This window comes from Protopterus annectens, chromosome 13.part0 (assembly GCF_019279795.1).
Source record: "Protopterus annectens isolate FY-2018-M chromosome 13.part0, PAN1.0, whole genome shotgun sequence".
NCBI lineage: Eukaryota > Metazoa > Chordata > Ceratodontiformes > Protopteridae > Protopterus > Protopterus annectens.
The window spans coordinates 792,412,694-792,437,954 of record NC_056747.1 but is presented as its reverse complement, the minus strand read 5'-3'; the positions used below and the strand labels follow the sequence as shown (position 1 = coordinate 792,437,954).

Sequence of the window (25,261 nt, the reverse complement as noted above, 5' to 3'; positions counted from 1 at the left end):
GAGCATTTTAATGCTAAACTGTTGGATGCTCCCTTAAATCAGGACCGCCTGTTTGGCAGTAAAGCTGAAGAAGTTCTTAAAAGATGGAAGATAAAGCTAAATCTATGCAAACTGTTAAAGATTTCTTACAAATTCAGCCTCCAAGATGTAGTAGGCATTGACCCTCTAAGAAGTGGTCCTTTCCTGCTCCTAGGCCTTCTCAAGCCAAACCCAGACCCAGCAGAAACCTCAGGTTTCAGTCCCAGTGTACGCACAAGACTAAGCAGTGGGGGTGGCTTCCACTACCAAATCTGTCTCAATGACTTGACTTTAAAATTTCCAAGCACTTCTCAACTTGACTGTTCCTTTATGGGGAAAGATTGATCTGCAGGCTAAAAACTGGGAGCTCATTACCCAGGACAAATGGGTTTTAAATATTGTGTCCCAAGGATACAGATTTCATTTTTACACATTGCCAACACCCAACAGATCGCCAGATCTACCCCCAAATCAGTGGGCAGAGGCTCAAAAGCAAATACTCTCTCTTTTAAACATAAAGGCTATTCAAACTGTACCAGAAGAGGAAAAAGGACAAGGTTTCTTCTCTACTCTTCCTGGTACCCAGAAAGGACAATTCATGGCGTCCAATCCTGGACCTGTCTACTCTAAACACCTTCTTGGTCATTCCAAAATTCAAGATGCTGACTCTTCACCACTTGCTTCCCATGCTAGGAAAAGATGCCTGGATGGCAACACTCTATTTAAAGGAAGCATACCTGCACATCCCAGTCTGGGAATCTTGCAGAAGATGCCTACACTTCAAAGCAGGCTACAATCACTACCAGTTCTCTGCACTGCCCTTTGGCTTATCTACTGCTCCCTGGTTATTCACATAGTGCCTCCCCCCAGTCATTGCCTTTTGCAGGCAAAGAAATATTCAAGTATACCCATACCTGGATGATTGTTTAATTTAGGCAGAAAGCCAGGACTTACTTTTGAATCATCTGGCCTTCGTTCAAATGGTGCTGCCTGGGGTACACCATAAACATAAAGAAATCACACCTGGTACCCTGTTAGCAAATTATATTCCTGGGAGCATGCTTGAATACAACTTCCCAGATGGCTTACCTCATGCCAGAAAAACAAATTGGACAACCTATTTCAAACAAGTGGCCACAAAACCCCTACTATCAGGCAAATACTACAAGCCTTGGGGTTCATGGCCTCCTACATTCTTTTAATTCCATATGCAAGACTGCATATGAGAAACTATAATGGTATCTAAAATGCCTATGGTGCCAACATTCTCAGAATCTAGAAGCAATGATTCCTATCCTATCTTGCCTACACCTAGAGTTTCTTTGGTGGGCAGAGGCCTGCCACCAAAACAAGGGACTACCATTCAGAACACCCCCTGCCGCCCAAACCCTAACGACAGACTCATCAGATTATGCATGGGCTCATTTGGCAGGGAAGTGCATTCAGGGCAAATGGGACCCAAGTCAAATGCACCTGCATATCAATCAAAAAGAAATGTTAGCTGTACATAATGCTCTGACAGCCTTCAAGAACCACATTCTTCCAGGACAATTAATGATAGACCGATAACACCACTGTTGTGTTACATAAACAGGGGAGTACACATTCTTACCCCCTCTGCAGACTAACAATGGCATTGTGGAACACAGCCCTGAGCTATCAAGTGCATCTACAAGCTCAATTCCTGCCAGGAAAACTAAATACACTGGTAGACGAACTAAGCAGAAACCTCCTGGACCCACACGAGTGGAAACTGGAACCAAGGATTTTCAACATGTTGACAAGCAAATGGGGGAGCCCAGATATAGACCTGTTTGCCTCCCCCCAGAACTATCAGTTGGACAAATTTTGCACAAGGACTCCCCGCAAACAAGCTTAGAAAGTGGATGCTCTGTCCTTCAGCTGGAAAAACCTGTCAGTTTATGCCTTTCCTCCTCTTCCTCTGCTCTCCAAAGTACTACTAAATGTCAAACAAGACAAACCAAGGACAATTTTGATTGCACCAGACTGGCCAGGCCACACCAACACTGGTATCCCCTCTTGTGCAGTGTGTCACTGTTGGCCCCATGGCACCTGCCTCAGACTCCTACTCTATTGTCTCAGCAGGAGAACCAAATTCTGCACCCTCAGCTTCAAACACTGAATCTAGCAGCCTGGCTAATAACATAATTTCTCCTTTACCATCTCTCAGTAAACCAGTGATGGATATCATTTTAGAGGCAATGAGGCCTAGTACTAGAAAGTTGTATGCTGAAAAATGGAAAAGATTCTGTGCTTGGAACCAATCTCAAGGGATGAGCACAACAGTGCCCAATTTACCTCAGATTTTACAAAACTTAACTGAGATGCTACATAAGGGCCTGTCTTTCTCCTCCATCAAAATTCACGCCTCAGCCATCTCAGCTCATTATAACACAGAACCACCACTCTTCTCTCATCCACTGCTTAAGCAATTCGTCAGGGGGGCCAAAAATCTATGACCACCCAGGAGAGCTCCAACTCCAGCCTGGGTCCTCTACTTTGTATTGGAAAAGCTCACACTTCCTTCTTTTCAAGCCAGCTGCCACTGCAGACTTAAAATTTCGTTCTTGGAAAACAGCTTTCCTTTTAGCAATGACTTCAGCAAGAAGGGTATCTGAATTACAGGCCTTCATGGCAGTGGAGCCTTTCATCATCTTTCATGCGCACAGGATGTCCCTCATGACCAATCCCTCCTTCATGCCCATGGTGGTATCCAGTGTGGCTCTTAATCAGTCCATACATTTGCCAACCTTCTTTCTTAATCCACAGAACAAAGGGAAACGGATTCTGCACTCCTTAAGACTTGCACAGACAACTTAGATTCTACTTGGGCAGAACTAAACCTCAAAGGAAATCTGATAAACTACTGGTGGCATTTGCTGCAGGGGCAGAGGGGAAGGCTATTTCAAAGCAAAACTTTTCCATAATGATAGGCCATTGCATTCATTTCTGCTACAAACACAATGGGAAACCTATCCCACAGGGGATCAGACCCCACTCTACCAGGACTGCATCTACCTCTACAGCCATTCTCAGAGGCGTCCCTAACAGGGACATCCTAGAAGCTGCTACCTGGAGTTCTGTACTTAGTTTCATCAAGCATTACCTTCTGCCAATTTTCTCTAAATCAAGAACTGGCTTTGCCACTGCAGTCTTGCAGGGCCTTTTAGCTGGTCCTAATGCTATTTAAATTCCTCCTCCCATCCTTAGCTTTGGGAATCTACCCAAAAGTGATGACTGCAACAGTAAAACATGAAGAACATAGTACAGTTGTGTACACTTACCATAAATGTAGATGTTCGAGTGTATTTACTGTTGCAGTCCTGGTTACCCTCCCTCCAGCCCCTTGCTTCTTTTGGATATACCTCTACTTCCTTTTCTATGTTCAAAAGCTTTTTGGTGTATTTGCTTTTTTGTTGGAGGTATAACCTTGTATATTTATAGATTTTTTGTTTCCTATTAAGGGGGCACCTGACATCTGGGGCAAGAAAAACTGATGTAATGGTGTCTGCTGCATATTTTATAATTCTGACAACCTGACATCATGGAAGTAGGGACACCAACCGACACAGAACCCAAGACTTTGTTAATCAGGCCGACTGAGTGCTGCTGTAAGTAGATAAGCCAAAAGTGATGACTGCAACAGTGAATACACTCGAACATCTACAGTTATGGTAAGTGTACACAACTGTACTTTTTTATACCCCCTGACGACCTGATGTCAGTCCTGGAGCTACAGCAACCGACACAGAAATACTAAGTCTCTGGTATTCGGGCCGACTGAGAGCTGCCTGCAGGCAGATAACCCAAGTGTGATGACTGCAACAGTGAATACACGCTAACATCTTTATTTATGGTAAGTGTACACAACTGTACTTTACACATCAGACCACCAAGAAAACCCATCCCACCACCATCGGACCTGAACTTCATCCTGGAAAAGCAAGCCCAGTCTACATTTGAACCTGCTAGTACGGCTACTCTGCAAATGTGCACATTGAAGACAGTCCTGCTAGTGGTCATAACTTCAGCCAGAAGGGTGTCTGAATTATAGACCCAAATGGCCTGCCCTCCATACAGTACCTTCCACAAAGACAGGATAACACTAAGTACTAACCCTTCCTTTATGCTGAAGGTGGTAGTCATCTGTCCTTAAATCAATCTTTCCATCTACCCCCTCTTACTAATGAAAGTGAGAGAATACTGCACTTCCTGGATCTACACAGACAGCTAAGGTTTTATCTAGACAAAACAAAATCCATAAGAAAATCCAATCAGCTCTTTGTTTCCTTCCACCCCAGGGCCCTGAGCAAGACTGTCTCCAAACAAACCATTGCATGTTGGATTAGAAAAGCTGTTTGCCTATGTTCATACCATGGCAGTAAACTCCCAGGTGGAGTTAAAGCTCTCACTCTACCAAGGTAGTGGCAGCCTCCAAAGTCTTCTTAAAAGTCCTGGACACTGCTTCCATACTGGAAGCAGCCACATGGTCTACCATTCACACTTTCACCAAACCCTACAAGTTAGACATGGTCTCCAGAGCACGTGCAGGATTTGCCTGAGCAATCCTGCAGGGCTTTATGGAATCGGCCTCTTCTACCTCCTCCCTTCCTTCCTTCCAACTAAGCTGTGGTACTCTCCCACACAGAGGTACTGCAACATAGGTATAGGAGGACATAGAATAGTTGTGTAAAGTCTTATCATAACCATAGATGTCCTTCTGTTACATGTTGCAGTATTTCTTCCCACGCACGTATCCCCCTTATCCTTTCTCTCTCTCTCATTACTGATCTGTCTTGGGTCTCTCGGGGGTTATACCCTACCCTGTGACCTATTTAACCACAAAATGGCTCCTTGATCCTATGACTTAAATCACTGGGTACTCTACTCCAGCTGGGCTTACTGTTTCTGAGGTCTGTGCATGTAGATGTCATATTTAAGGTCCCTGGTTTATGGCCCTATGTGTGATGTCCAATGCAACTACAACAGCCAAGCTGAAGCTTTTGTATAGGAACCGACGTACAGGTCGCCTGAGGGGGAAAATCCCACACCAAGAATACTGCAACATGGAAGAGGACATCAATGGTTATGGTAAGATTTTACACAGCTATTCTATGTTCAGGTTGATCACTCTGACAGTATTGCTGACACCTGGGAAGTACTCTTTCAAGGATACCATATGCATGGTCAATTTATGAAGCTTGGGCACCTTCCTGTTGTGCCGTATAGTTGACCTATGATCTGTACATACTACATGCAGGGGGGCATATGGGCATGTAAGTCTTCAGAAGAACAATAGTTTTAAGCTAATACACTTGGAAAAAAGGATCTGAGATGCAGCGGGGGGGGGCTAAGGTACCTAATGGCCCGTCTCAGTCAAGGAAATCCAGAAAGTAGTAAAAAAAATTGGGGGAAGGAGGGGTGCATATATTGCAACAGTGATGTTTGAACATTTACTGTTAAAGTAAGCTCTTACACAAAATGTACTTTGTTCTTCATTCAGTCACTATTGCTGTATTACTGACAGTTGGGAAGCTTCTCAAAGCTTGTATGTTGACTTTGGAGGAGGTCCGTTGTCGTAAAGGACTTGCAAGTTCATCGGCGCCAGAGTTGGTGGAGAGTCTGTAATGCAAAGATTAGTGCTTTCATTTCCTTTGTGCTTGCGCCTTTATTGCTTTGACCAGGTAGCTTGGACTTTGCATATTGAAACAACTTATCAAGCCAAGGCGAAGAATCTGTTGAGACAGCCTGGAATGTAGAAGGAACCAGAATGGGAAGACCTGGATAGCATCTTGCTTGATGTGCTCCCCATTGGAGTTCGTGCTTTACAAAAGGCAAGAGGGAATCTGTGAAAGTTAGAGGTTGGCAGTTTTGTGCCCAAACCAACTTTAGGTACAACTATGGAGTCAGTTAAAGGGGAATTATCTCTGTTGTCTTTTATGCCAGAGCTCTCAGAAAAAAAAAAATTCTTGCAGAGGTCACTTCCAGATTGAGGGGGATAGAAAGTAGGAAGCAAAAAAACTGCGAGAAAAGTCATGCAGGAAGTCTTCAGAAGGCAACCCAGAAACGCTGGGCTTTGAGACAGATGATGGGTAGACTTTCTGAAGTTTAAAGAAGTGTATGTGCGAAATAAGATAGGTTACAAACTGTAAGCCCTGTAGAGTGTTTTTGAACTAAAGTCGCCTGGATCAAAAGATCATCTAAGGGTAGATGTGGATGCCTTGGGAGTCTGCAAAATGCTACCACAAGGGCTAGGAGTTATTTGACAACCATTGGAGCTGTAAGGAGACCAAAGAGCAAACCAAAAAACTGAAAAAATTTACTCCAAAACAGAAAAAATCTTAAAAATGTTCTGTAATTTGGATGGATAAAAATGTGAAGGTATGTGTCCTTCATATTCAAGAAAGCCAAATAAGCCTTGTAGAAAAGTCATAGGAAATGAGCTTTGGAGAGAGAACCTCATAAATTGTGGACTATTTAGAAATGTGTTTAAGGTAGATTAGTTCAAAATGTATCCCTGTGCCTTGTTTTCTTGCTGCGAGGAAGAGCATGGAATGAAGCATCCTTTCCATTTTAGTAATCAATAACCGATTCTGTGATTCCCCGATGGGATTAACTTTAAAGATTGGAAGAACTTGGTGGCTTTGGGGGATGTCAGATAGAACCAGAGAGGAATTCCAGATAAGCTTGTAGGTGTTCTGAATGATGATCACTACCCAGGTGTCCAATTTTAATGTTCTCCAAAGGTGAAGGTTTTCAGAGAGTCTTCCTATAAGGATAGCAGCTGCTTGGCTAAGGTTGAAGGAGGTAGATAAAGGTGTTTGCAATCCTGCATAATTTCCCACTTCTTGCATTTTTTTAAAATTTCATCAGAAGCTATTCCAAGCAGGTTTTCTTTGTGTAGGGGTCAGCGCAGAGGGTTAAGGCTGTGAGCTATAGTTCCTAAAGTACGGGGCTTGATACTCTCAGCCTTGTGTGACCTTGAGCAAATCACTTAACCAGACAGTGCATGGTTGCATCTGGGAATTTGATCTAGACTCTTCCGTGGTCCCATGGACTGCACGCTATGAACCTATCCTAAAACTTTAACATTATCTGGCAAGTACAGTAGATAAAGCCAGGAATACCTGCTAATGACCAGCTCAGTACTTCTTGTTCTGAAAGAAGCATCAGCAGCTTCATGGCCACATTTTATGGAATTTCTTCTTTGTTGTGGAACTTAGCATACTTTGTAAACCATTTATGTTGTCCTATTCTTGGGCTGAGTATTCATAACCTGAGGGATTCCATGCCTAGGCGACCCGAACTTCCAGCCAGTGTACAAAAGATTTTTGCTACTGCATGGTACGTATGATGTTGCACTTAGCAAGACAGCCAGCATAGTCCATAAAGGTGACAGCACGTACCATTCCTCAACTTCTCTGCTGCCAGTCCAAGCACCAGCTTCCATCATTCGTCTTATAGCCAAGTGTTTGCTGTTTTCAGGTAAGTGCCCCATTGGGGAAAAGCTTTGTTTCTTTTTTGCTGCTGCATGTTTGAGGTTAATGTCATCTAGGAAAGGCAAGTACTTTTGTGGACATCAGATTCTACACAGATAGCCACGATCACAGTTTGTTTTGCCTAGGGTCCGAGCACGATTGTAAGTCTTGCTGGATGTGTAGGGCATTCTTCCCCAAAACACTTCATAGTCATTTGTCAATTCTTAATATTTACATCTAGAATCAACGGTTTAAAAGGCTAGGTTTTGGTATGGAGGGCACTGCAGGTCCGTCTGGTGAACCACCAAAGGCAAAAAAGGTCTGACCTAAATCTTTGACCGCACCTCTGGATCTGGGCATTCCTCTCGAGGCTGATGTAGGCCCAGATGCCCATTCACTCTCTTGTTCCCAACCTGCAGAGGGTACCATTTTGGAAGCAGTTAGTGAGGGTGCTGCTAGCACATCCACAGAGGCACAGCAGACAACATTCAGGGTGGTTAGGGGGAACCACAGCCCACTATTTTGGCTGTCCCTTGCAGTGCCCCTCCAGCTCCTCTCCTTCACGTTATCCCAATGCCCACCCAAGAACCTAAGTTTGTCTGCCATTTCTTTACAACCTTGGGGGGGGGGTGGGTTGGATCTTCCTTGTAAGAAGAAATTAAAACAAAATGTTACATCTTCCCAGGATCCTTCCCCAGATTGGCAGGCTTCACAGGGAATCCTTAATGTCTTTCTTGCTTTAAATCCTTTCACTGTTCAGCCTTTCCACTACTGCTCCTTCCGCCACTCGTAGGAGATCAGTAGAGGAAGAGGAGGAGGTGGTTCTGGAGAAGAAGAAACTTCATCAGATGGCTCATTAATTTACACATCTCAAATAGTCATTTCTAGGTTATGCTTCCCCTGAACTAGATTCTAGCAGTGAGTATTCTCCAGAGGAAGATCTGTCCTTTGGAGAAACTATTTCTAAAATTAGAGATTTCTTCAAATGGGGAAGTAGTCCAGTATCAGAAGTTAAAAAGAGATATGATCCATTACAAATGAGCTCTCCATCTCTCTCGGCCATCCCTCCTATTCTCCTTGCTTTTGTGGATGCTCACTGTCAAAAAATCCATTTTCTCAACCTCCGGCCCCTAAAAGGCCTGACGGGTTCTATAAAGTCCCTCAGGAGAGCAAGTTTTTATTTACATGTCCTCCAGCAGATCGCGCAGTTATTTCCCTTTCTGCAGACAAACCTAGACTTCTTCCCTGTAATCTGCTCCCTTCTGACAAGGATAGCAAAATAATGAAGAGGATGGATAAAAGTGTATTCATCCTCTACCCTGGCTTTCAGAGCCATCAACTATACCTGACCCACATGTCTAAATATGTTCTGGCCTTGCTTACCCAAGCTTCTCAACTGGTATTCGACACACCCAATTCTCCAACCAAGGTGCCTCGTACCTGTCTACGTCTGGCCAGGTGCTTAAACATTCAATTAAATGCAGTTATGAAGCAGACTGAGATTTCTGCTACATCAACAGCTTCAGGTTCTGTCCTTGGGGGGTACACATGGTTAGCACACCCACCTTTGCCTGATGATGTCAAGGCTAAATTTATGGATGCACCTCTGGACAGTGATTCTTTTTCTGGTGCTGATGCTGCAGCCCTTTTCAAATCCATACATGATAAAGAGAAAGAGGTTAAGAAACTAAACTGTATGTGTCTCCATTTCCTAAATACCACATAAATTATCCTTTGTCAGAAGGAAACAACACCATTCCCCTCCTTCCCATAAGAAAGGTGCTCCTAGACAGGGATCTTTAGACCTCTGAAACCCCGTCATCAAAGGCCACCTTCCCAGAAAGGCCAGGTAGTCCGTGACTACCTGGCAAATCTCTTAGACACCCCCGTTTCCCAGCACCCTTCTTCTTTTCTCTCTTGGACAAGTGTCTCCACTGACAGGTTGGTCCTTTTCATTATCCAAAATAGCTACTACATGGTATGGAAATCTCTCCCTCCCTTCATGGGCATTCCACAACCACCACTGGATCAGGTTCCCTCATATCCTAGAGGACTTACTAAATCAAAGAACCATTCAAGAAGACCCACCAATACAAAAAGGAAGAGGGTTTTACTCGAGGATGTTCTTAGTTCCCAAAAAAGATGGTCCATGGTGACCCCATCTTAGACCTCTCTCATCTTCACCTTTTCCTCAAAGTGCCAATTTTTTGTATGCTCACTCTTCAGACTCTCTTCCCTGTTCTGCTACCCCAGGCCTTGCTCGTCCCTCTGGACATCAAGGATGCATACCCACATTTATCCTCAATACAGAAAGTTTTTATGCTTTTCTGTTACTTCCTTATATTTTCGGTTCTATGCTTTGCCCTTTAGAGAGACTACGGCACCAAGGGTATTCACAAAATGCTTAGCTCCTGTCATTGCCTTCTGCAGGCTCCAAGGAATACTGATCTGTTCTTAAGTGGATGACCTACTAATTCAAGCAGTCCTTCCAGGCACCCTAAAGGAAAACCTGGGCTTCACTGTCTCTTCTCCAAGGCCTGGGGTTCACTGTAAACTCCAGTAAGTCTTCTCAAATTTTCCCAGGATCAGATTTTCCTAGGATGCAGACGAAGGACAGATCTGATAGCTTTCATCCCTCCTCAGAAAGTGCAAATTCTGCTCATCTATTTCTCCAACTACTCCCGTTAACCCATCTGTGCCAGAGAGTACTTGTGTATCCTAGGGTATGTGGCATCACTTATTCCTATGTTACCCCTAGCCAGACTTTACATGCAGAAAATCCAGTAATTTCTAAAATCACATTGGAACCAGCATGCCCATTATCTGGAATTTGTACTCCCTCTTCTCCCATGCATAAAGAGAGAAATACAATGGTGGGTTCAACCGATTCAACTGAACCCAGGCCTTTCTTTTCAACAGACAGCTCCAGTTCAGGAACTCTACACAGATGCCTCAGACTTGGGGTGGGGAGCTACTGTGGGTCACTTAAAAGTCATTGGCCTTTGGTCTCCCTCAATCAAGAAGCAGCATATCAGTGTAAAGGAAATGAGAGCTTTGATCTTTGTACTCCACGGCTTTTATTCCTCCATACTAACAGTACCCCTGAATATGTCCTACTCATTGTTGCAGTATTCTTTACATATGGATTGTATTCTGTTATTGTCCCGACAGCCGGCTTGTATACAAAAGCTTCAAGCTACTGCTTGTACATGGGACATCGCACGTAGGCTCAGGGAACACCCGCAATAAAAGGGACGTCCGCACGTTGCATCCTTAGACCTTTTTTCACTGACATTTGGAAAGGATGACTTGTACATTCGGTCTGCTGTTGGAATCTACGTTTTGTTCCTCAGCTTCAGATAAGTACCCTGTTGGGGATTTATGTGCTTGCGTCTGCCTTTTGTTATTGTTAATGTCATCCAGAAAGGGCAAGTGTAGGTGTGGAAGGGATATTCCACATAAGGATAGTCTCGAGCTCTGTTTTGTTTAGGGCCTACCCACGACCATTGGTCCTATTCTATCAGGCCTTCATCCCTAAAACCTTCCATAGTTGTTTGGTTTTCAAAGTACAAGTTTAAAGTAGACAGAGGTTTAAACATCTGGTTAAGGAATTGATGTTGGGTTTTGCAAGTTCTTCTGAGCCCTCCGTGAGGAGGAATGTGGCCAAAGCTAGGCCCGAATCTTCTTTGGCTGCACCTCCTCTCTCTGAGGTACCCCTGAGGTTGGTGAAAACCCGGTGGTATGTTTGGAGGAAGGGTCCATCTCTTTAGCGGGAACCGCATTGGAGGCAGTCAGGAGTGTGGATGTAAACATGTCCTGAGGCCATGCAGACATCCAGTTTGGACAGTTTGGGGGAACCTCTGCCATTGATTTCTGAGGACTCTGGAACTGCTCCGGTTTCCTTGCAAGAGGAAACTTCGGCCATTCGGCTTACGGCAGGCCTTGCTCCTGCTTCAAAGAGATAAAAGATTAAACATTCTGCAGTACCTTCTACCTCTATGTCAAACTGGGAAGAGTTCTCTCAAGGTCTTGAGGCCTTGATGGCCCTCAGGCTTCCGGCTTCAGCTTCTTCTGTTTCTGGTGTAAAAAGTATGCTGAGAATAAAAATAGATCAGTACAGTTTCAATTAACTACTAAGAAAAACAAAAAGTACCGAAGCTAACACAGCTGAAGGTAAAACAATAAACTTTAATGCACACAAAAGAGAGTAAGCACTTTCACGGAGTGCTGTCTTCATCAGACTGTTCTAAACTAGTAACAAATGCAGTTAAATACCATAAGTTAGTCAAAGCAGTGATAAAAGCATCAATTATCTAAGAGAAGAATGTCACAACAAGAAAGCAGGCAAATGAAACATATAAAAAAGATAAAATATATATATAAAAAATATGTATAGAAAACAATCCTATACTCAGTGTTTGAGAGGTCTAGCTTTTAAAAAAGGCTTAAGAGAGACTACTTCGTTAAGACCTGGTATTTTACCAGCATTAAGAGACGGAATCCATTTTTGCTCTGCAGATTCTGTGTGATTTCTAAGATCTCCCCCTCTTAAACTCTCAGGAATGATCTCTAGCACAAGGAATTTAAAATTATGTTCCTGTCCATGGCACATAATATACTTAGCAAGGGCATTGGTGCCTTTCTTGTTTCTAATGTCTCTCTAATGTTCCAGCACCCTGTCTTTGAGTTGTCTGTTACTCATGCCTACATAAAAAGCATGGCAGTAAGTAAAATAAACAATGTTCTTACTCCTGCTTAGTCGTGAAACTCCATAATAATGACCAACAGCTTCCAGAGGCCCTGGAGACCTTGACAATGGACTTTCTAGATAGAGGCTACAAGGAAAAGAATATTGACAGTTGTATTACTGATGCATATAAGGAGAGAAGGGGCAAATGCAGGCCTTATTATGCTGCTGCACCTAACACTGAAGCCATAGCTACAGAACAAAGGACAGGATTGATTAGGTTTCCTCTCTCATATTCTTCTGATGTTAGTAGTATATGTGATATTGTCCAAAGGAGCTGGGGCATTTTGGGTACTGTAGATGAATTAAGAAATGCCAGAGATACTGTTCCACACTTTTCTTTTAAAAATAAAGATCCTTGAAAAGGCATCTGTGCTACAATACTTCTACTTTTAACAAGGTTTTGCAGTCAGAGAGGCATGGTACTTTTAAAATGCAGGAAGTGCACAGCCTGCAAGTTTAAACACTCTAGTCCTACTTACATGCACCCCCATATGCACTTTAAAATAGACACAAACTTTTATGTTGATTGCAGGACTAAGAACATTCTGCCATGCTTTTTATGTAGGCATGAGTAACCGACAACTCAAAGACAGGGTGCTGGAACATTAGAGAGACATTAGAAACAAGAAAGGCACCAATGCCCTTGCTAAGTATATTATGTGCCATGGACAGGAACATAATTTTAAATTCCTTGTGCTAGAGATCATTCCTGAGAGTTTGAGGGGGGAGATCTTAGAAATCACACAGAATCTGTCTTTCTTTCGGCTTTTCCTGGTTAGGGGTCGCCACAGCGGAACTCCGGTCCGCTAATGATTGGCAGTAGATTTTTACATGCTGGCTTGCCGGGCCTAACGCACAACCTTCAACGAAGTAACGCCCATTCACACATGTCGACACACAGAAGACGCTGTAACTGAGAATCAAACATGCAACGTTTAACTGTGAGGCGACAATGCTACCGCAGCAGAAATCACACAGAATCTGCAGAGCAAAAATGGATTCTGTCTCTTAATGCTGATAAAATGCCAGGTCTTAATTAAGTTGTCTCCCTCAAGCCTTTTTTAAAAGCTAGACCTCTCAAACGCTGAGTATAGGATTGCTTTCTATACATATTTTTTATATATTTTTTTTATCTTTTTTATATGTTTCATTTGCCTGCTTTCTTGTGTCATTCTTCTCTTAGATAATTGATGCTTTTATCACTGCTTTGACTAATTAACTTATGGTATTTAACTGCATTTGTTACCAGTTTAGAGCAGTATGATGAAGCGGTGAGAGCACACAGTGAAAGCGATTACTCTCTTTTGTTTATTGTTTTACCTTCAGCTGTGTTAGCTGCAGTACTTTTTTGTTTTTCTTAGTAGTTTCTTCTGTTTCTGGCCCTGCCTCCTTTTCCCCTGTGCTGCCATTGGGATGTCCTTCAAGAATGCAACTGCCGACGCCAGACCCAGACTTTGGAATTCGGCCGACCGAGGGCTGCCTGAGGCAGGACAACCCATATGTTATGACTGTAGTTGCATATCTATCGGACATCTACATTTATGGTAGGTACAAAACTGTACTTTCTCAGGAGTCTTTCTCTGCTATCCCGGCCCAGGATTTTGACTCAGGGGTCTTCCTCAGATGAAGACTCCTTAACATATTCCACCCAGAAACCTTCCCCCTTGGAGTATGCTTTCCCAGAGGAGGAGTTGACTGGACTCTTTTTGATGAGACAGTCAGTAAGATGAGGGAATTCTTTAAGTGGGACTGTTCTCAAATTTCAGAGGAACAAAAGAGATACTATGACTTTATTCAGGTGAAAGCCCCTGCAGCTGGCCCTCCAGTGCTTCCAGCCTTCCTTGATGCCTTTGCTTCATCTTCCAAAACCCCAGATTCACAAGCACCAGCTCTCAAAAGACATGACCATTTCTGTAAGGTCCCTGAGGATTTCAAATTTTTTTAAAAATGTTCTTCAGCTGACCCAGCTGTAGTCTTCATCACTTCTGACAAATCTTCTGTGGTTGTCCCCTCTACAAAATTACTTCTCTCAGACAAAGTAAAATTTTAGAGAGGTTAGGTAAGAAGGTCTACACTTCTTCAACCCTTACAATCAGGGGCCATTAATTAGCAGACTCGTATGTCTAGGTATTATCTAGCTTTGCTATCCCAGGCTGGCTCTGTCTCAACTGCCAGATTCAGAAGCTAAGTCCTTGGCTCATTCTCTTTCATCTGCATCCTCAGGCTTCTAGGCATTCCATTAAATGCAACTATGATGCTGTAGAAGCTTCCTCAGGTTTGCAGCTTCTGCTTCTGTACTGAGGTGGTACTCTTGGCAGTGTCTACAGGCACTTCCAGATGACATCAAGGCAAAATTGCTTGATGTGCCATTGGATAATTTTGCTCTCTTTGGAAAAGCTGTTACAGAGCTCTTTAAGACTCTCAAAGAAAAAGGGAAGGAGCACCAGAATTTAAAGCAGCTATTATTTCTCCAGTTCCTAAATTTCATGGGAACTTCCCTGCTAAAACTCTTGTAATTAGAAAACCTTCCAGGTCTTCCTCTTCTTCATCCCCCACCCCCCCCCCCCAGTTCTAGGACACTTAAACCTGTTGAGACCTCCTCAAGTCTAAAACAGTTGTATGATGTTTGTGTTTCACTGTTGCAGTCATTACTCTTGGGTTATCCTTTCCAAAGTCTAGGTCCGACGTCGGTTGCTGTCGCCTCTTCCCTGACGTCACTGCGCCAGGGGTATAAAAGATACAGCCGACGCAGTTTTCTTCAGTCTTTCTTGCCACGGTGCCTGAAGCAAAAGCAGTTCGCAAGTGCTGGTCTGCCGACTCCTGAGATTTTCAAATTCGAATTTCAGAACCGGAAGTCTTCATTAATGCTAAGTACCCCAATAGCTACTGATAGACAGACAAATACTACGGTCGTGGTACATAAACAAGCAGGGAGGTACACATTCCTACCCCCTCTGCAGACAAGCAATGACATTATGGGACACAGCATTGGCTTTTCAAATTCACTTGCAAGCACAAATGTTCATCGTGCATACAGCTGCAGTCATAACAGATGGGTTCTCTTGCCGTCAGGCGGGTCCTCGGTCGGCCAAATTCCAAATTCAGGTCCGGCATCGGTTGTCGTCGCTTCTTCCCTGACATCAGTGCGACAGGGGTATAAAGGAACCAGCCAACGCCATTTTCTTAAGTCTTTCTTGCCGCGCGGTGCCCGAAGCAAAAGCAGTTCGCAAGTGCCGGTCGGCCAGCTCCTGAAATTACGAAAATTTTGAAACCGAAGTCTTCTTGAAAGCTAAGTACCCCGTTGGGAAACTTTTCTTGCCTCAGACCGATGTCAGACAAAGGGCAAGCTCCTACACACAGAGGTGGTGAGGATAACTTGCAATCATTCAGAAAGCAAGCCCAATGACTTTCCCCTTTGCATGCCAAGCAAGACTCAAATGGCAGCCCCCTTAGGAGGAAAGCTGGCATTATTTTCAAAAAATTGGCATATTGTCACAAAAGACAAGTGGATCCTGGACATTATAAACGGAGGCTACAGATTCCATTTTCACACCCTTCCAAAAATGAGAGGCATGCCAAACCTGCCACACAATCAAAGGGCAGAGGCACAAAGGCAAATTACAGATCTCATAGACATGAAAGCTATTCAAGAGGTACCTACGCACGAACAAGGTCAAGGTTTTTATTCCAGGCTATTCCTGGTACCAAGGAAGGGAAAAGATTGGAGACCTATTTTGGACCTATCCATCCTAAACACATTTCTACTCGTACCAAAATTCAAGATGCTCACTCTACAGCAACTTCTTCCCATGCTGGGCAAGGAGTCTTGGCTGGTAACACTGGACCTCAAGGAGGCATACCTGCATGTCCCAATCAGACAAAATTGCAGAAGATACCTCAGATTTCTTGCAGGTTCAACCCATTATCAATTCTCTGCATTGCCCTTTGGCTTATCTACTGCGCCCAGAGTATTCACGAAATGACTGGCATCAGTAATTGCCTACTGCAGACTTCAAGGGATACAAATATACCCCTATTTGGACTGCCTGATCCAAGCGGACAGCAAGCACATTCTTCTGAAACATCTGGCTTGTGTAATAATGTTGTTGAACTCTCTGGGATACACAGTCAACAAAAAGAAATCAAGGCTAATACCCTCTCGGAAGATAATTTTCCTGGGTGCCAACTTGGACACAAACACCCAGATGGCCTACCTCGCGCCAGAGAAGCACGGGCAACTAACTCAATACTTCAGAGCACTAGCAAATTGCACCAGGCTGACTGCAAGGAAAATCCTGCAGGCTCTGGGATTCATGGCATCTTGCATCTTACTAATCCCATGTGCAAAGCTGCATATGAGGAAACTTCAATGGTACCTGAAAAACATATGGTCTCAACACAGCCACAGTTTGGAAACAATAATACCACTAATTCCATGTCTGCAAAGGGAATTTCTGTGGTGGGCTCAAGCATGCCAAACAAACACAGGTCTTCCATTCAGCAAGCCTCAAGCAAATCAAGTCATCACAACAGGTGCCTCTGACTACGCCTGGGGGGCGCACATGACAGATCGGTGCATTCAGGACAAATGGTCCCAAAAAGAAAAGCACCTTCACATCAATCAAAAGGAAATGCTAGCAGTAGTAAATGCTATTATAGCTTTCAAGGACCTTCTGCAACCAGGTCAACTATTGATAAGAACGGACAACACCACAGTTATGTGGTACATAAACAAATAGGGAGGAACACATTCATACCCCCTATGCAGACTGGCCATGTCACTTTGGAACATGGCCATGGACTTACAAATCGAACTACAAGCACAGTACTTGCCAGGCAAGGAAAACACGCTGGCAGACAACCTAAGCAGAAATATGACAGATCCACACGAATGGAAGTTGCATCCAAAGTTTTTACAGAAATAATCCAAGCATGGGGAAGGCCAGACATAGATCTCTTTGCCTCCCACAAAAATCACCAATTGACAAAATTCTGCTCAAGGATTTTCCATCCAAAGGCCTGGAGAGTGGACGCTCTCTCTTTCAGTTGGACATCAATGACAGTTTATGCCTTCCCACCTCTTCCTCTGCTGCCCAAAGTTCTATTGAAAACCAGAGCAGACAGACCAAAGATGATTCTCATTGCTCCGGACTGGCCAAGACAACACTGGTACCCACTCTTGAGGAGCCTGGCGCATTCCCCACCATGGACCCTGCCTCTAATGCCTCCTCTTCTGACTCAGCACAGCTTCAAAACTCTTCACAGCCAGCTAAAAACACTCAATCTAGCCGCATGGAAGATTCCTTAGCATCACAACAGACCCTACTCTCCAAGGAGGTGCAGGATGTCATTTTGGAGGCCAGAAGACCGTCAACTAGAAAAGCTTACTCCGCAAAATGGAAACAGTTTTGTGTCTGGAATGAGAAAAAGGGCCAGGATCCTAGAAAACTGAATTTACCTCAAATACTACAGTATTTAGCTGAGCTGCTAAGCAGTGGACTTTCATTCTCCTCCATCAAAATCCATGCCTCAGCCATTTTTGCAGAATACAACACTGATCCACCCTTATTCTCTTACCCTCTCTTAAGACAGTTCCTCAGAGGGGCTAAGAATCTAAGACCCCCAAGGAAACAACCAATACCTGCTTGGGATCTCAATTTCATTCTGGAAAAACTGACCTTGCCTCCCTTTGAGCCAGCTGCCTCATCAGATTTGCAATATTTGTCCTGGAAAACAGCTTTCCTTCTGGCTATTACCTCAGCTTGTAGAGTTTCAGAACTACAAGCTCTCATGGCTGTGCAGCCTTTTATCATCTTCCATCAGGACAGAGTTTCCTTACGAACCAACCCATCCTTTATGCCTAAAGTGGTATCCAGGGTAGCTTTGAATCAGGCCATACACTTGCCTACCTTTTATCCTAATCCTCAAAACAAAGGGGAGAGATTACTACATTCCTTGGACATCCACAGACAACTCCGTTATTATCTGGAAAGAACAAAACCTTTCAGAAAATCAGAACAGCTCTTTGTGTCCTATGCTGTAGGAGCTCAAGGAAAGCCAATTTCGAAACGGACCATCTCAAAATGGATAGCCCACTGCATACGCTTTTGCTATTCTTTTCATGGCAAAACTGTACCTACAGGCATCAGATGTCACTCCACAAGGGCCACAGCTTCCTCTGCAGCTTTCCTCAGAGGAGTTCCTACCAAAGATATTTTGGAAGCAGCCACTTGGAGTTCTATGCATACCTTCTCCAAGCACTACCACCTACCATTATACTCCAAAACTAGAGCAGGCTTTGCCACTGCAGTCTTGCAGGGCATCCTGGCTCCTCCTAGTTACACCTAGTGCCTACCACCCCTTTCTTAGCTTTGGGATTCTACCCATCTGTTATGACTGCAGCTGTATGCACGATGAACATAGTACAGTTTTGTACCTACCATAAATGTAGATGTTCGAGTGCTAATACAGCTGCAGTCCAGGTTTCCCTCCCTCCCTCCTTCCCCTCTTGGGACAGGCCTATAGGCTAACACATCCTCGTACAACCTGATTGGGGTATTCATTTATGGTGTATTTGCTTGCAACTACTGTATTTTGATTATATTGCACTGCTTTATTACACAAATTTATGTATTGCCTTCCTTCTGGGGGTACCTGACATCTGGGGCAAGAAAAACCGAAGAAAATGGCGTCTGCTGGTTCCTTTATACCCCTGTCGCACTGATGTCAGGGAAGAAGCGACGGCAACCGACGCCGGACCTAGACTTTGGAATTCGGCCGACCGAGGACCCGCCTGACGGCAGGAGAACCCATCTGTTATGACTGCAGCTGTATTAGCACTCTAACATCTACATTTATGGTAGGTACAAAACTGTACTTTCCTGCCAGGAAAAACAAATACTCTGGCAGACTAACTAAGCAGAAACCTCATGGATCCCCATGAATGGAAACTGGATCCACAAGTATTCAACATAAGGAAAAGGGGATGCCTAGACATAGATCTATTTGCCTCCCCTCACAACTACCATTTGCAGAGATTTTACACGAGGATTTATCACAAGCAAGCATGGAAAGTGGACACCCTAGCCTTCAGCTGGAAAAACCTAACATATGCCTTTCCTCCACTGCCTCTCCTTCCCACGGTACTCCTAAAGGTCAGACAAGAGAAGCCAAAAATGTTAGATTGCACCAGACTGGCCACGACAGCACTGGTACCCAGTCCTAAAGAGCTTGTTTCAAGGTCCAGCATGGATATTGCCTCAAACGTCTCACTTGCTGACCCAACAAAACAATCAGATCCTGCACAGCCAACTCAGGACCTTAAATCTGGCAGCATGGTGGATAATGTAACCATTCAGAACACACCTCTTTCAAAAGCTGTTATGGGTGTTATCTTGGAGGCCAGGAGGCCCAGTACCAGAAAATCTTATGCAGAAAAATGGAAGAGATGTCCTTCAAGGATGCATCTGCAGTCATAACATATGGGTTGTCCTGCCTCAGGCAGCCTTTCGGTCGGCCGGATTCCAAAGTCTGGGTCTGGCCTCGGCTGATGTCTCACTTTCCCCGACGTCAGAGCGTCTGGGGTATAAAAGCATCAGCCGACGCCATTTTCCTCAGTCTTTCTTGCCGCGCGGTGCCCGAAGCAGAAGCTGTTCGCAAGTGCCTGTCGGTCAGATCCAGTGAATTCAGCTACCGAAGACTTCGACAAAGCTAAGTACCCCGTTGGGGACTCTTTCTTGCATCAGCCGATGTCAGACAAAGTAAATAATTGTTTAACTTGTGGGAAACAAATACCTCATAAGGATTTCCATTCCTACTGCCTTCCTTGCTTAGGCCCAGACCACGACGTATCGTCCTGTTCAGCCTGTGCTTCCTTCAACCGATGAACTCTTAGACGTCGGTTGGAGTTTGCAGAGGAGTTTTTGGGGCCACTTTTGCATATTAAATGCCGTCGGAGACTCCGACTTCGCATTTGGTGAAAAAACGGAAGGACAAGGACCGACACTCGCGGCCCGCGGTTTCGGCTGAAACCACGGTAAGGCCTACCACAAGTGTCTCGGTTTCGGCCGAAACAGAGTCCTCGGTGATTCCTTCTTCCAAATCCATTCTACCGACCACCGCGGCCCGGGAGGCCCCGGCTGAGTCGGCTACCGAGCTACCTACCGAAACCAGTGTCCAGGAAATGTCCGACACCATACCTTTGGGCATTTCTACTCCTGCACGTGGGGCAGCTAGGCCCCCTGCTTCCATGTCCATTAAGGCTTTTTCTAGGGCTAAAGCTGCTAAACTTTCTAAGGCTTTGCCTCCCAAAACTACCTCCCAGAGGCCTTCCTCTAGTTCTCAGATCCTCAGCCTTGCAGAGGACCTTATTTCTTTAATTAGAGGTTCACAACCTCACCCAGACAGGGCCTCTCACCCTCCACCAGACAAAAGGCCCAGGACTGACCCTTCTGACCCACACTCTTCAGATGAGTCCACGGATGGATCTGAGTTGTCAGACCACCAGGAGGAGGCTTACTCGCCCTATGAGGATTCTGATGCTGAAGAATCTATCCCTTCGGCCTCCCCTCCTGAAGAGTTTTCCTTTGGTGAGACTCTACACTCCATGAGAGAGCATTTTCAATGGCAAGGTCAGGAATTCTCTGATTCTAGAAAAAGATTAAAGGACCTTTTTACATTTGCCTCAACATAGGCCCTTAGCTATACCTCCTGTTTTGAATGTAATTGATGATGTGTACAATGATGTCAGTACAGCCCCTGATACTATCCCTCCGGCCCCTTCCAAACCTGATGGATACTACAGGGTACCGGATTCTCATTTCCATCTGTATAAAGCCCATTCTGCAGACCCAGAAACTTTCTCAGGGCCCTAAAGGGGTTGCGGCCGCCTCTGCCAAAAATCCTCTACCCTCTGAAAGAGAGTCTAGAGCTTGAGAGATTGGGTAAAAAGGTATATACTTCTGCAACTCTTTCTGTCAGGGCATTAAATTGTCAATTTCATATGATACAGTACCAAGAGTATTTGTTAGATGAACTGAATAAGAAGCTTTATTCTCCTGAACCCCTTGACCGTAAATCCCTACAGGATTTGGTACACAACTCACAGCAGGTTAGTAACCATTTCTTAAAATGTGGCTATTATGCATTGGAGGCTTCATTTAGGTCAGCTATGACTGGGGCAGTTATTCGTAGGCATGCCTGGCTGAAGGAACAATCTTTGCCAGACCATGTTAAAGCTAAACTCCTGGATGCTCCAATGGAGAAACAAAATTTATTTGGCTCCTCTGCTCAGGAGGTCTTAAAGTTTGAAGAAAAGGCAAAATCTGTGCAAACAGTTAAGGATTTCCTGCAAGTACAACCACCGAGATTCAGCAGAAACTGGCCTACTAAGAATTGGTCCTTTCCAGACTCGGACAGAGCCCAGAGAGGCAGGAACGGACGCCCTAGGGGCAGAGGCCAATCGAAGGGCTCCTACAGAGGCCGTCAGTGGCAGCCTGCCAACCAGAGGAGTAGTGCAACAGCAGCAACAACTACTACTACACCAGGACAGGCTCAATGACTTTACTCTGATTCCGCCTACCAGGGATCAACTGGAGGCACCCTTGGGCGGAAAGCTGGCTCTATTCTCAAAAAACTGGCATTATATTACAAGGGACACATGGACACTGCAAATAATAGACAAAGGATACAGGTTCCACTTCCACACTTTGCCAAAAAGAAACGGAATGCCAAACCTGCCACCAAATCAGAGGGCAGAGGCTTTAAGGCAGATCAACAACTTGCTTCAAATGAAAGCTATAGAAAAGGTACCACTTTCAGAACAAGGCCAAGGATTTTACTCCAGACTATTCCTTGTACCAAGAAAAGAAAATCAATGGAGGCCTATTCTCGACCTGTCCACACTGAATACTTACCTCATTGTGCCAAAATTCAAGATGCTGACCCTACAGCAACTTCTTCCCATGTTGGGCAAGGAGTCTTGGCTGGTGACTCTAGATCTCAAGGAGGCATACCTGCACGTCCCTATTCGACCAAGTTGCAGAAGACACCTCAGATTTCTTGCAGGATCAGAGCATTATCAATTCTCAGCATTGCCCTTTGGCTTATCTACTGCGCCCAGAGTATTCACGAAATGCCTGGCATCAGTAATTGCACACTGCAGACTTCAGGGGATTCAAATCTACCCATACCTGGATGACTGCCTTATACAAGCGGACAAGGAAACTTTGATAAAGGACTTGGATTTATGCCATCCACCTGCTACAGGCCTTGGGATACACAGTCAACATCCAAAAGTCAAGACTTGTGCCATCCCAAAGGATAACTTTTTGGGGGGCAGATCTGGATACAACCACCCAAATGGCCTTTCTCACGGAAGAAAAACAAAAACAACTTCCAGATTACTTCATGATTCTGACAAGACAAACTCAGCTTACTGCAAGGAAAATCCTGCAGGCCCTGGGTTACATGGCATCCTGCATAATTCTGATACCACAGGCCAGGCTGCATATGAGAAAATTACAATGGTACCTAAAGAGTGTATGGTCTCAACACAGTCACAGTTTAGAAACTTTGATACCAATCATTCCTTGCCTTCAAAAGGAATTTCTGTGGTGGGCTCAGGCCTGCCAGTCCAACAGAGGGTTGCCTTTCAACAAAACAAACCATCACCACGGACGCTTCAGACCAAGGATGGGGAGCACACATGGAGGGCAAATGTATCCAAGGCCTATGGTCTCAAGGACAGCTACGCATGCACATAAACCAAAAGGAAATGCTGGCAGTGATACATGCAATCGAGGCTTTCAAACCCTTACTCCATCAAGGCCACCTGTTAATAAGGACAGACAACACCACGTTCATGTGGTACATAAACAAGCAGGGAGGCACACACTCTTACCCTCTATGCCGGCTGGCTATGACTCTCTATGGGAACTATGCCTGAAACTCAGTATCCAACTACAGTCCCAGTTCGTGCCAGGGAAAGAGAATACACTGGCAGACAGCTTAAGCAGAGCTACCATGGATGCACACGAATGGATGCTGCACCCAGACATCTTCCAACTCATAGCAAAGGCTTGGGGAATGCCGGAGAAGGATCTGTTCGCCTCCCCCGTCAACCATCAACTGAAGACATTCTGCTCAAGGACATACCACCCACAAGCTTGGAGGGCGGACTCTCTCTCTTTCAGCTGGAAAGCTCTAAAAGTATATGCCTTCCCACCTCTACCATTAATGTACAAGGTTCTACTGAAAATCAGGGAGGAACAGCCAAGAGTGATTCTGATGGCTCTAGACTGGCCAAGGCAACACTGGTATCCATTATTGAGAAGCATGTCACAGGCAAAACCATGGCCTCTCCCCCTATGGCCTCTTCTTCTGATGCAGAACAATTTCAGGATCATGCATCCCAACTTGAAAATGTTGCAGCTAACTGCCTGGAAAATTCCTTAAATCCCAATCAAAATGTTTTATCACAGAGAGTGAAGGACATTATCTTGGAAGCTCGCCGACCTTCCACAAGGAAGACATACTCAGCTAAACGAAAAAGATTCCTCATTTGGAACACATCAAAGGGCTCAGATGTGACAGTGGCAAGCATGACACATATTCTGGAATACTTAGCAGAATTGTTCCACAATGGCCTGTCCTATTCTTCCATTAAGATTCATGCCTCAGCAATTTCAGCAGAATACAGTGTGGATCCACCTATCTTCTCACACCCTCTCCTCAGGCAATTTCTGAGAGGGATCAAAAATATTAAACCTCTAAGAAAACCCCCTCTACCTGCTTGGGATCTCAACTTTGTGTTGGAGAAACTAACACTTCCTCCTTTTGAACCAGCAGCATCAGCGGATCTACAGTTTCTGTCTTGGAAAACTGCATTCCTTCTGGCAATAACTTCAGCAAGAAGAGTATCTGAGTTACAAGCATTAATGGCAGTACAGCCATTTCTTATCTTCCATCAGGACAGAGTTTCACTAAGAACCAATCCTACTTTTATGCCAAAGGTGGTATCTAGGGTATCCTTGAACCAAGCTATTCACTTGCCTACGTTCTTCCCAAATCCACAGAATAGAGGGGAAAAACTTCTGCACACCCTGGATATACACAGACAATTACGCTACTACTTGGACAGAACTAAAACTAGCAGAAAAACTGACCAACTATTTGTGGCATATGCTACTGGGGTGCAAGGAAAAGCAATTTCCAAACAGACAATTTCAAAATGGATAGGAAATTGCATTCGATTTTGTTACTCCTTTCATGGAAAGACAGTTCCTGAAAACATCAGGCCTCATTCCACAAGGGCCACGGCCACCACTACAGCCTTCCTACGAGGGGTGGCTACCAAGGACATTTTAGAAGCTGCTACTTGGAGCTCCGTGCATACATTTGCCAAACATTACAATCTACCTTTATATTCCAGATCCAGAGCAGGTTTTGCTACTGCAGTCCTGCAGGGGATCTTAACTACGCCATCCTTTTCTTAGTACCTCCTCCCCCAGATTGGCTATGGTATTCTACCCATATGTTATGACTGCAGATGCATCCTTGAAGGACATAGTACAGTTTTGTACCTACCATAAATGTAGATGTCCGATAGGTATGCATCTGCAGTCAGGTTTACCCTCCCTCTTACCCCTCTGTGGTATTCCTAGGGTACTTACCCCTCTTTTAGCTAGCTGGGGGAATCTATTATGGTGTATTTGTTTGTATATACATGTATATATTTATATAATTTTGCAAATGTTTGCAACTTTTTTGCATTATCCAAATTTAGTCTTCCTAGAGGGCACCTGGCATCGGGGGCAAGAAAAACTGAGGAAAATGGCGTTGGCTGATGCTTTTATACCCCAGACGCTCTGACGTCGGGGAAATTGCGACATCAGCCGAGGCCAGACCCAGACTTTGGAATCCGGCTGACCGAAGGGCTGCCTGAGGCAGGACAACCCATATGTTATGACTGCAGATGCATACCTATCGGACATCT

At 44.6% G+C, this 25,261-nt stretch overlaps 1 protein-coding gene across 1 annotated transcript in view; it reads left to right on the top strand.

Annotated features, from left to right (window-relative positions):
• The window catches only part of NCOR1 (nuclear receptor corepressor 1), a 4,682,182-nt gene that overhangs the window by 1,437,886 nt on the left and 3,219,035 nt on the right, over positions 1–25,261 (top strand). The window lies entirely within an intron of this gene.